The sequence below is a fragment of the Schistocerca americana genome, chromosome 2, assembly GCF_021461395.2.
Source record: "Schistocerca americana isolate TAMUIC-IGC-003095 chromosome 2, iqSchAmer2.1, whole genome shotgun sequence".
In the NCBI taxonomy this organism is placed as follows: domain Eukaryota; kingdom Metazoa; phylum Arthropoda; class Insecta; order Orthoptera; family Acrididae; genus Schistocerca; species Schistocerca americana.
In genome coordinates this window covers 774,176,138-774,189,585 of record NC_060120.1, presented here as the reverse complement: position 1 = coordinate 774,189,585, position 13,448 = coordinate 774,176,138, and the positions used below count along the sequence as shown (strand labels likewise).

The 13,448-nt window shown below is 39.8% G+C and overlaps 1 protein-coding gene across 1 annotated transcript in view; it reads right to left on the bottom strand.

The window, feature by feature from the left end:
* Positions 1–13,448, bottom strand: part of LOC124595170 (dolichyl-diphosphooligosaccharide--protein glycosyltransferase subunit 2) — a 73,322-nt gene that overhangs the window by 21,142 nt on the left and 38,732 nt on the right. The gene's annotated exons all lie outside the window — the stretch shown is intronic.

Here is a 13,448-nt window from a genome sequence, read left to right as displayed (position 1 = left end):
CATAGCTTAGATGAGTATTTTCGTCCATATTATTTACGTATACCGTACATGAACTACAAAAAATGTTTTCAGATGTCTACTTTGTGAATTTTGCTGAAGTATTTCAGAGTTCTGTAGAGGTTCAATTTCATAGTTTTTCGAGCCTTAATTAAATATGTTTTAACGTGCTTTCATCGAAAACTACTGACACATTACATAAGCTATCTATTAATAAACGCATCACTGTTAGTGCCATTTGTGGTAAGCGGCTCGGCTTAGTACTGTCTTAATAAGGAAACTACTGAAATGTTAATAACAAAATCTGCATAAAAACAGCAAACTACGACTACATCTCATGTCACATACCTGGTAAACGTTAATGTAACGAGCTAACAATTCGCTGACGCACGGACAGAATTATGAAGGTAGGACTTGCATCATCGTTACACAGATGCGCCATTCCGTAGCATTTCCTTCAGGTGGGTCAAATATATCCATCCCCACAAAAAAATTCATGCAATCTTTCTTCTATATGATACACATCACGCAAAATTAACCCAAATAATGGTCTGCAATGTTTTTTAATTCTTGTAATTTTCGATATGCTCTGCATGTCCAACGTGGAATAGATACCTTCTTCCAGGTGGGATCTTTTCTGATTAATACGTATGTAAGTTTTCTCGGTGAACACTTTCGCAGAGACGTGGATGGTTTGTCCCCTATTCACAGCAGGAGGCCAATCTTCTTCAGTCTTCGAACAATAGTCATAAACTGCCATTTTACCGTGGAACTATATAATCATATGCATCCGCCAGCAAAGAAACATATTTCCACATCATTTATCAAGGGTATTGCAACTAGCCACATATTATATGAATCAATGGTTTCACGTTTTATATTGTGTGATATAGAACAAACGTTAATTTTTTTTGGAGTAACAGTGGCTACACTCTGATGCAGAACATACACCCAGAAGTATATGCGGAGAAATAAATTATTCATTCAAAAATGATGTGGCTAGTTGAAGTAGTCTACCTCATGGATGTCTTCAAACACTGTGTAGTACTAAACATATATGTCGCACACAAGCCGGAAGACAGCTAAACTTCGGTGATCTACCACCCATGTGCTCACTCCAACGGAAGTTCCAGCCTCCAGGCAGTGTTGCCAAATATTTAAATATCTCTGGAATCAGAGAGGTGCAGTGGTAGAGGGATGACCAACGATATCTCTACAGAATGACTGCCTATCGAACGCGAGGGGCCCTAGTAGTATATATGGGACGTGCGATTCTATGGCCCTATTCCAATAGGTATACTTAGGCCTCCAAGCGACTGAGCCGCATGTGTAATTAGGTGGGGCTGTTCAGACGAGGATATTACAGCAGTGGAGTCCCACAGTCACCGCGACTTGGAGGGAGTGTGATTTTTGTTCCTCATTACTCTGGTTCACGTTCAGTCTGTTGATTTCATATTGACTTAGTTGCAAAGCAGAACACACAATCGAGGAGTGAGGATGCCAATTTTGTGATAAAAATAAATGACTGAAGTGTTCTGAAGCAGATGCTGAAATTTCCCTCGGCACAGCATACCATACTTTACAGTCTTTATACACTTCAGATGTATGTTTTACTTCTCTATTCCTCCAATCATCCTATCCAACCACATGTAGAATATTTCATTATTTTTATTTAGAATAAAACACGAAACTGTTTCTTCATGATATATAATACCCTACGGAAAGTATATTTCAGTTTAAAACGAACTGACCATTAATTACGCAGACCTGTGCTATCAGAAATGTATAAAAAGTAAAAATGCCTAATTTCTACCAGTCTTTTTTGAGATTCAACACTGTCAAAAGAAATCGCGAGTTTTCGAGCTTTGGGTTTATTGTGTGTACAAATACCAAGAAATGATTGCTGCAGATGGCCAACGACTTTGCTCAACAATCCTACACATACTGCACACATAATAATAGATTTAAAACATACATTAAAAAAACCAAAACAGTACAGAATGGTACTGGTACGTCAAAGTATTCATACAACTCCAACTTTTTTTACTTTCATGTGTTTCTCTTTGCACCTGTAGCAACTAAGATTATTCTCCACTGCTGTTACGAATAAACAGGTGTTGAAAACGCAAGAAATACGTGAAATATCAGAAGCTTCGAATGAACACACTAGCAAGCACAGACAGTGTCGTCCCGAGATACCGTGACACTCGCAGTTTACTGTTGACATCATGGCGCAGAACTCAGTGCTCACTCCCGAGATATTTCTAAAAAAAATTAAAAAATTGTTCAAATGACTGAGCACTATGGGACTTAACTTCTGAGGTCATCAGTCCCCTAGAACTTAGAACTACTTAAGGGGAGCCGGAGGTGGTCAAATCCAAAAAATTACGATTTTTTTTTTTTTGCTACCGAAAATTAATTGGAACATTCCTCTTTAATGTAAACTTTGAATTATTGTTCTACTCGCCCTAGAAGTGGAGTTATTACCATTTTCCCCCACGCCTGCAGAGGAAATGGGCGGCCGCTGAATGCATCTAACACCCTCTCGTGACTTCCTGGCGAACTGCTTGGGATTTTCTCGGCCTGTTACGCATACAGCGCCTTATGTTAAGGCCGGTATTACACTATCAAATTTCTTTGTCAAAGATTTGATCAAAGATGTGATCCAATATTCCGTCCAATATATTTGACAAAGATCTTTGACGTAGCGCTACAAGGGGTATTACACTGTCATCAAATTTTTCGTCAAAGTTCAAGATGGCTGACAACAACTTGTTATTAACCGCAGCAGTTCTACGTACTCCAATTACATTGTGTGCACATGCGGAAAAGAAGTGGGGGGAGAAAATGGAACCATACATACGAGGTTGACAGTCTTAAAAGTCCTGGGATTACAACTTGCTAATAAATTCAGTTGGGAGGAGCACACCACAGAACTGCAGAAACGCCTTAACAATCTGTATTTGCAATTCGAGTGTTAGCAGACATAGGCAACATATAAATGAGAAAGCTTGCATACTTTCATTCCATAATGTCATATGGGATAATATTTTGGGGTAAATCTTGAAGTCAAACAAGGTCCAAAAGCGTGTAATACGTATTATTTGTGGAGTAAATTCACGGACCTCCTGCAGAAACCTCTTCAAAGAACTGGGTACTTCAGATTCTTGCATTGGTACTGGGGGAAAATAAGAAAGAAAATGAAACTGTTGGCGGGCCAGAAGTACAGTGAGACTGTCGTTTGGACGTACGAGATTTGCAGGTTAGCTTTTTTTGTTTTGTATTTCATGCCTAGATACTTCCGTAGAGATATTGTTGCATGTGGATCATTATATGTAATGATTATTACAATACATGCAACGATATGTTTGTACAGTTATCTAGGCATGAGAAACAAACAAAAAAAAAACTATAACTCTCGTAGGCCCAAATGACAGAGTCTCACTATACTTCCGGCTCGCAGGTTAACTACTGCCTCTCAGTATATTTACTTCTTAAGAAAATTTGTCGTAAATAATATATCTCTTTTTCCAACAAACAACTCAGTTCATACATACAATACCAGGAACAAAAATGATCTGCACAAGGACTTAAAAACACTTACTTTAGTTCTAAAAGGGGTCCACTACTCAGGAACACTCATCTTCAATAATTTGCCAGGAAACATAAAAAATTTAGTTAGAAATAAAGATCAGTTTTAAAGGAGCCTGAAAGACTTACTACTGGCCAACTCCTTCTACTCCATTGGCGAAATTTTTAATAGAAACAAATGATGTATTTATTCATACTATTAGTGTTTTTATTTCAGCTTAAAAAAAATCGACATGTTCCACATCCACGAGGATCTCCTCAGCACGGATCTATGGAACGAAAAACTAATCTAATCTGGGTGAAGCCGTGGGTTTTACGACGACACGATAAAAGCATTCAACAAAACTTGTTACGTGAGCTTACAGTGGAAGATGTCAAGTCGTACATCAATTACTTAAGAATGGATGAGCATACATTTCTGTATGTGCTCAATGAAGTGTATCCTCATATCACAAAGCACAATTTTCACTTAAGAACTGCTACATCTTCAGAAGACAGGCTCACTATAACACTCCCATTCCTTGCTACAGGAGAGGGTTATGTTATGTTAGGTTAGGTCAGGTCAGGTTAGGTCTCCAATCTTCTTAATCTATTTTTTATTCAGGGTGCCTCACGTTGTAAAGCGCCTCATAAGCTTCAGACATCTCTATTAATTCTGTAGTTGTCGGCACACACCAATTGTATTTACCGGCAATGGTTATAAAACACTACAGACGACAGAACGCTGCAGCGATGCTAGCGCTCCGCGTGGTAACATGTCGCATTGCAGTGAACAGGAGACAAGCGATTTCTTTGATCAAATATACGGCCTCGGCCTAGATTTGATCAAATATTGGACGACATTTGTCAAAGATCCCTATTACACTATCAAATATCTTTGACAAAGATATTGGACAAAGAAATTTGATAGTGTAATACCGGCCTAAGCATACAGCGAGTGTGCAAGGGTTGGCTACATTGTTTTCTGTGACAAATGAAGCGCTAAGAGCGCAGAACATCGTCTCTTTGCTGTTTACCGTTTCGAATTAGTTCACTGTTGCGCCTGTTGTTGGTAGTATAACACTAATACCAAGTTGCGATACTACAATTGCTGAAACAGTGCGTTCTTCTGCTAGGCAACACATGGCCGGCCATAGCCCTGTGACATCTTCTAGCAAGACGCCGACTGGTGGAAGTGACAGATTTCGTGAATATGTTAGTGACAGTGATGATATTAACGAAGTACTGAATATTGGATTATTATCTTCTGAGCTGAAAGAAAGTGTTCTGTGAAAATGTGTTCAAGTGTAGGAGTGGGACTAGAGATAACAAAGCACTTTGGTTTACCTTGTGAGATGAAGGTAATCTGTGCATGTTGCAAGTATCAAGTGACTTTCTACAATCCACATGCCAGTCTCTTTGGTGAAAATGGACGATCTAGAGTGTTCGATGTGAATGTTCGACTTGTGTATGGTCTTCGATCCATTGGAAAAGGGTCTGCTGCTGGTAAACTGTTTTGTGGTATTATGAACTTGCCATCGCCTCCAAGCAAATTTGGGTACTACTGTGAACTGGTAGGATCCTCTGTTGAAGATGTGGCTTTGAAAACCATGAAGGAAGCAGTGGAGGAATCTGTAGAAATGAATGGTGGTTCTAGGGATTTGGTAGTGGCATTAGATGGTTCCTGGCAAAAGAGGGGTCATAAATCCCTGAATGGGGTTGTAACTGCTACTTGTGGTGATAGTGCAAAAGTGACAGATGTTGCAATATTATCAAAACATTGTAGCTGCAAAAATAAAATCAAAGGAGAGCACAGTGGAACCTGTGAGGCAAATTTTAGTGGATCAATGGAAGTGGATGGAGTGAAACAAATTTTTGAACGTTCAGTTCCCAGATACAACGTTAGGTACAAATACTACCTTGGGGATGGTGACGCCAAAGGTTTCAAGACTATAGAGAATCTGAAACCATATGGAAATGAATTTGTAGTTGAAAAGTTGGAATGCATTGGGCATGTGCAAAAGCGTATGGGTGTACAGCTTCGAAGGCTCAAACAAACTCAGTGATGGAAAGACAATAGGAGGGAGAGGCAGGCTTACTGATGAGGTGATTGAACGTCTACAGAGATACTATGGGCATGCTATAAGGCAAAATACTAGTAATGTTAGTGACATGCGAAAAGCAGTGTGGGCATTGTTCCTTCATACTGCCTCTTCCAATGAATACCCTCAACACAGCCTGTGCCCAAAAGATTCCTGGTGCAAATATAATGCAAAAAAGGACTATGATCACAAACATGGTTTGCCAGCAGCTGTGATAAATACAATAAAACCAATTTTTCATGACTTAGCACAGCCAGAATTGTTACACAAATGTCTGCACTGAAAGATGCAGAATCCTAATGAGAGCGTAAACAATTTGATTTGGAAAGTGATTCCTAAAAGAGTGTTTGTAAGCATAAAAACACTGCACTTTGGCATTTATGATTCAATAGCAACCTACAACCAAGGGAACAGTGTGAAGTTCTGAAGGCATTAGGATTTACAGCTGGGGTGAACACTGTACGAGCACTAAGAAATATTGACAGAGAAAGGATAAGAGGAGTAGAAAGAAGAGAAAGGCATATGAAGTATGATGGAACAACAGACCAGAAAAGAAGACAGAAGAGGAAGCTTTTGGAGGATGAAGAAGAAGACCCTGATACTCCATCCTATAGTGCAGGAATGTATTGAGAAACTTTGATAGCCATTTCCCGTAAATTAGAATTTTTCAAATATAAGGAACATTTTCTCAAAATCCACTCAAGCTAGAGAGATGAAATTTTTATACAGCACTCCTAGCGGTCAAATTTACTTTGTAACACAGCCACTTGGCAATATGTTCAGTAGTTTCATTTCAGTTTGATTATAAATATAATTGGAAGGAAACTAGAAAAGATACTCCAAAATCCCTCTGTCATAACTGCAATACTAAACCACTCCATATGTAAAAAAACAAATTTTGCTATTTGGTAGTTTATTCACAAATGTTCCTCAAACTTAGTGATTTTAACATGGGCAGCATAGGCACCTCCGGCTCCCCTTAAACCTAACTAACCTAAGGACATCACACACATCCATGCCCGAGGCAGGATTCGAACCTGCGACCGTAGCGGTCGCGCGATTCCAGACTACCGCCAGAACCGCTCGGCCAAGATATTTCTAATCTACGCGTAATATCAGGTATGGGTTGTATATGGTTAACTAGTGGAGGGACAACTCGGGTTGGCATCAAAACGATTTGGGGCGAGAAAGGTATTCAATTGTGTCCTATCTTCGGGCAGATTAAAATTTAGTTCCGTAAACCAACCTGAGCTTCGTGGTTTCCCAATCGGTGATTGTACTTAAATCTTTCCGTACGAGCTCTCACTTATCTAATTTTATTATGATGAGCATATCTCCTTAAGTAGGCTGGTGAGAAAATATTTCGCGTTCAGAAGGAGAAGTTGGTGACTGAAATTTCATGACAAGGTCTTACCACAACAAAAAATGCCTGTTTTTATGACTGCTACCCCCACTTGCTTATCATATTCGTGGCACTCCCACCTACTTCGCGATAATATAAGTTGCCCTTCTTTGGACTTTATGTCCTCCGTCAGAAATATCTGGTAACATTCCCATATCGCATGGCATTATTCTTAGTAAAGGACGGGCAAGCACAGTGTACGGCTGTAGGCAGTCTCTTTAGTAGACCTGTTGCATTTTCTAAGTATTCTGCCAATTGAAAGCAGTCTGGTTTTTCTTCCCCACTACATTACCTGAGTGTTCGTTCCAGTTTAGGGTGTTCATAGCAGTAATTCCTATGCATTCAGTTGAATTGGCAGCCTCCAGATTTTTGTGATTTACCGTGTAGTAACTGAAATTAACGGATTTCTTTTAGTACTCAAGTTTATGACATCACATTTTTCTTTATTCAGGGACATCTGCCTCTTTTCACACCATATAGATATCTTGTCTTAAGTCATTCTGTAATTGGTTTTGTTCTTCTGATGAATTTGCTAACAGTAAATGACAGTAGCACCAGAGGGCTGCTCAGATTGTCTAGTCTACTAAATCGTTAATACAGATAAGGACAGAATATGGCTAGAACACTCCCTTCGGGCACATCATGTATCTCTTCTGTTTCATTTGATTTTCCGCAGATTACCAAGTCCTGTAATCCTTCTGAGGGGAAATCATGAATCCACTCGCACAACTAAAGCTATACTCCATAGGCAAGCAATTGATTAGAAGTTCCTTCTTGTGAGTAGCAGCTCGAAAGCCTTCAGGTCACCTAGAAATAAGGAATCAGTTTGATATCACCTGTTAATAACATTACCTCGTGCGAATAAAGGGTTAGTAAGTACGATATTTTCTAAATCCGCGCTGACTGTATCAATAGACAGTTACGTTCGAGGTAATAAATTTGTTTGAACGCAGCGTGGGTTTCAAAAGCCTACTGCAAATCGATGTCAGTGATATGTGTCTGTAATTCATTAGGTTCCTTCCATTTCCTTTCGTGAGTGCCAGCGTGACCTGTGCAACTCTCCAGTCTTTTGGTACGGATCTTTCATTGAGCGAGCGGTTGTTTGTGATTCAAAGTATGGGGACTACTGCATGAGAATACTCTGAAAAGAACCAACCTGGAATACTATCTGGACTGGAAAACTCTCCCTTATTAAATGATTTAAGCTGCTTTGCTACACTGAGGATATTTACTTCCAAGTTACTCATGCTGGCAGCTGTTCTCGATTCAAATTCTTGAATATTTACTTCGTCTTTGGTGAAGGAATTTCGGAAAATGTTTTTCAAGACTTCACTTTGGTGCCGATGTCATCGGTAATATCATTTGTATCACGAAGTTGATTGTGATTGTGTCTAGCCACTGGTTTACTTTACACATGAGCAGAGCCTCTTTGGATTTTCTGCCACATTTCTTGACAAAGATTTGTGGTGGAAGCTGCTGAAAGCATCTCGCATTTAAGTCCATGCTAAGTTTCGAGTCTCAGTAAAACTATCTTATACATTTTGTGTTGTTTCAAATCTGGAATGATTTTTCGTTGCTTCGGTAACTACCTGCTTTGTGTACCAAGGGAGCCTCAGTACTACCTTTCACTGATTTATTCGATACAAATTTCGCAATAACAGTCAATACTATTTCTTTGAGCTCAAGCTACAACTGGTTAACATTTACACAGATAGTTGGGAAGGAGTGGAGACCGTCTCTTAGGAAGGCATCAAGAGAATTTTTATCTATTTTTTTTTATTTGCATGTTGCAGTGGTCAGTTTCGTTACAAAGACCTTGTGGCCACTAATCATTATACTCCCTGTTCGCTCAGAATTATTTGTTGTTAAGAGGTCAAGTATGTTTTCGCAACCATTTACAATTTGAGTAGTCTACTGAACGAATTGCTCAAATAATCACCAGAAAAAGCATTAGTACAATTTCTGACAATGTTATATAGCTACTGCTGGCTATGAACATGTATTTTTGCCAACATATCAAGGACAGATTGAAGTCAACTGTATGAGTGGGTTACCCATTGGATATGAGACAAGTTTTCTTAGAACTATTCAGCAACTGCATTGTCTGAGTTGAGGGTTCGTAAAAGGAACCAATTATTAATTTATTCCAATTGTCAACTATAACCTTTACCCATTCTAATTCACAGGAACAATGTATGAGGAGCAGTCAAATGAAAACCGAACACCTGCCCCAACAAGACCATGGAATGGCTTCATTCACAGGTAATAACCATATGCATTAAGACATGTATCCCACGGCGAGATGAGATGACCAGTTAATATTTCACATAATGCGATCAGCTGCTGACAGATCCACAACTGCACCAACACCTGCACTTCCTTGTCCAACTGAAGCTGATGTCCACAAGTCTTTCTTCAGGTTGCTAAAGATGTGAAACATCACATATTGAAGGACCCAAGCTGCATGGAGGATGTTGCAGTGTTTCCCAACCAAACTGCTGAAGCATAGCCTACGTATGATTGGCAGTGTGGGGGTGGGCATAAACATGCAATAGGATGATTCGACAACCTGAGGGTAAATGGCAAAGCCAACAGCAGAAACAAACCACATCTCCCCACCAAAGAAATCTAAAGCTGTTCACAGAGGTTCCAGTAAAGTCACGACAACCACCTGTTTCGAGTGCGGTGTGCCTCTGCTCACGGAGTTCCTTGAGCATAGAACCACAATCAACGCGCAACACTATGAAGACACTTTGCAGAAACTGTTACACACCATTAAATTCAAACAACCAGGAATGCTGTCAGACTGAAGCATCCTGTTGACATGTGACATCCACTATCATGCTGCCAATCGGATGAAGGCTACACATCAGCGATTTGTTTGGGATACACTGCAACACCATCCATGCAGTCCAGATTCTTAACCGTGTGACTCACATCAGACAGGACGTGCAAGAGTGAGTGTGGTTGTAGATCCATCAGTGGCCGACCACATTCTACGAAACAGGACTCACAGTCTTGAATGTCTTAACATGTGTGGGGGATTACTTTTGAATGTCCTGTTGTGGCAGGTGTTCAGTCTTCATTTGATTGCTCCTTATACTTCAGTTTTGCCAATCAAACTACTACATACAGCAAAAAATACGCTGCCACCAAATGTACTTAATCTATCCCTTCTGAACATCTCTAGGTTCTTTGTAAACATTTGGGTTGAACTTTTCTCTCCAATTTGAGAACAAAGACAATGTTGACCACATTCTTTGACAGTAAAGGATTAGTACACTGTGAGTTTGTTCCTCCAGCTCAAACAGTGAACCAAACTCTTTACACTGAAGTCTTGATTGCGACAAGCAATTCGACGTCACTGCCCTGATTAGTAGCATTCTCACGAGTTGTTCTTACAACATGATAATGCAAGACCCCATTCTGCTTAATCTGTTACTGCATATCTGGCTAGACATTCTGCTATTGCCATGTTCACCCGACCTCTCTCCTGCGATTTTTCCTAGTTTCTGCGAGAAGAAAGTGACTGAAAGGAAAGTGTCATCGAGATATCACAGACATCCAACAGGCTGTGACAAATGAACTTACAAGCATCACAGCTTAAAATTTCCTGCTTGCTTCCTAGACCTTCAGAAACATTGGCAATTGTGTATAGATAGCCAAGGGGATTACTTCAGTAGGAGCTAGGCTCATTACTTGGTAAGTGTAATTTGTATTGGAACTTTTCTTTAACGGGAGTATATTCATCATGCAAATAACGAGACAGAAATGGTTCCTTCTTGAATTTTGGAGCTAAAATGCTGTTATTTAACTTTTTTTATTTGTTTGTTTTTTTACAAAAACCTTAAACTTCTCATAGTGTATGCTTTTATTATTGTTGCCACCATTTCCTTTATTCTCTCTTTGATGAAAATTGCAATATTCTGGCTGTTCAAAGATAAAAGGTTCTTTAAAATTTTACCCAAGACAGATAAGTGTTCCCTAACTCAGTGCACCCGCTACTTCCAAACAGCTTACCGAAGTCATTAATTTTTACCCAGATTTCTCTCGTTACTGAAAAAACAAGTCATGGGTGCTTTAGTTTCATTTCTTAGAGCAAATTTTTAATTGTAGTAGATTAACAAACACTGAAATTAGAAAAGAATCAGCAAAGTTAACTTGAAATTAATTCATAAAGAAATATATCCCACCAGTCATCATGCTGCTCCTGGCCTCAGAACAAGTGAGCTGCTCTACCACAGTAGTGGAACTTTGTCTGCCTTCAGTGCAGACAACTCCGAGTTAAGCTTGGGTGAGGTTAGAATTTTGGTGACCTTTTCAGGTAAGACTTGAAGACAACACTGGATGCAACAGGATGAGGGCCACTTCAGGGTTTGTGTTGGGAGGGTTTGATGCTTAATCTTTTGGTTGTGGATTGAGATTCAAAGATGAAGTGATATTTTCAATTAAGCTTAAGTCTGAATGACAAGAGATCTTTGACTAGGCCTGTGTGAATGAATGTGGCTGAGACACATATGGTTAGGCATTTGAGAAGGCTGAATGCCTCACAGCATTTAAGAGGGTCCAGATGAGAGGTATAGGACTGAACAGGTGCCACAATTGGGAGATGCTGGAGAGTGATTTCAGTTATGGCCAGGTTTGTGTTAGTGATATCTGAAATTGGGAGGATAAATAAGGAGACAAGGCTAGAACTGTTGGATAGGAGGTTGTTGTTGTTGTTGTTGTTGTTGTGGTGGTGGTCATCGTGGTCATGGTGGTGGTGGTGTTGGTGGTCATCGTGGTCGTGGTGTGAGAGAGGGACACCATTTCAGAGTTATCTGACCAACCAGCCAGAGATTTTCTTCAAGTGGCAAGAAGTGTGGATTCAAGGACAATATGCACAATATGGCAACATGTCCAGGTGCAAGCGGACTATTTTAAATAAACAGTACCTGTTGGGAGTGGCGGTTGGAGGGAGAAATGTATTGTTCAAGGCCAATGTGGATAAGGGCTTGGACTGATCAATTGAATTTAATGGAGAAATATAGGTTACAGTCAGAGGTACAGTCTGATCTATGAATGATCGTGGTCCATGCAGATCGAGACACAGACACAGGACTGCACCGTTGCCGGCTCCAAGCGATGGTTCTGGTAAGTGCACACAAGTGCTTTGCACTTTAAGAAATCATGTATACTGCAAATTATATCTTTCACTCGCTTGTGCAGAACTTGTCGCTCACCACTATCAGCCGTGGTGACTCGCAACAAATAGAATACAAATTCACTAAATAACTCAACGATCACAATTCATTCTCGCATTCGCTACGACAATTACAGTAGAGCAGTGATTACACTGCTGCATACTCATTGGGTGATGGACAATAAGTGACAGATGCGCAGGACAAGTCTTAACTCTACCACCACTGTGACTCCAACTATAGGAATGTGTCATGTGATGTATTTAAGAGCAATAGTGTAGATTAAGCAGCACTAGAGGAAAAATATGTGGACTTTCCTGACCATTATCGCTACTGCGAGATTCCTATCTTTGCAATAATAATTCCCCTGCAAAACCTACTCCATGTGCCCACCCACTAAAATTTACTCTAGTCTCATCACTGGTGAATCCTACAATATAAAAGGAAAAGCAACTCACGGTGCTTTGTATAGTAATGATTCACAAGACTAGCCAAGTTCACATATGGTCATTGAAAAACAGCCCATTTTGGGGACATATAGCAGCCAGTAGATCAGCATGCCTTGCAGCTTGACGCAAAGACTACCTGAATACCTGCTACACCACACATGCAATTGGGATCCTCATATCAGATACTAGTTTCTCTGAACTGCAAAATCAGAAACTGCTTTCAAATATTGTTGCTTGCTGCCATCCTTCTGGATGTAATTTCCATTTTCAATAGCCCTGCTCTATTTTCTTTGTTCCTTTTCTATCAACATTACCCCTTCCCTTTCCTCCTCTCACTCTATATCCCCACCTCCTTTTTAGTTTTTAATTGCATCATTCCTTTGAAATTTCAACTATCATTCTCCCTCTAACTTATGGATTGAAGAGTGCTTGCCAATATACTATCTTTGAAGCCTTCCCCTCTATCCTCTTTCTCATAACTAGTGGGTCTACTTTTTCGCATTCTGGGATCTGAGTAATTTGCCTCTCCTTTCTAACCTCCCCCCAACCTATTCCTATTTCCACCTTGAGGAAGGAACCAATAGTTCCAAAAGTTAGGATTACTGTTATTTTAAATGAGCCTATTGATTGTATGAGAATTCCAACCGCTAATAAAAATACTGGCCAGTCATTCTGTCTCTTAGTAATTTTACACTTCTTTCAAGTGACTATCCATTTTGAAAGTTATTTTATACACGTTACCACATTA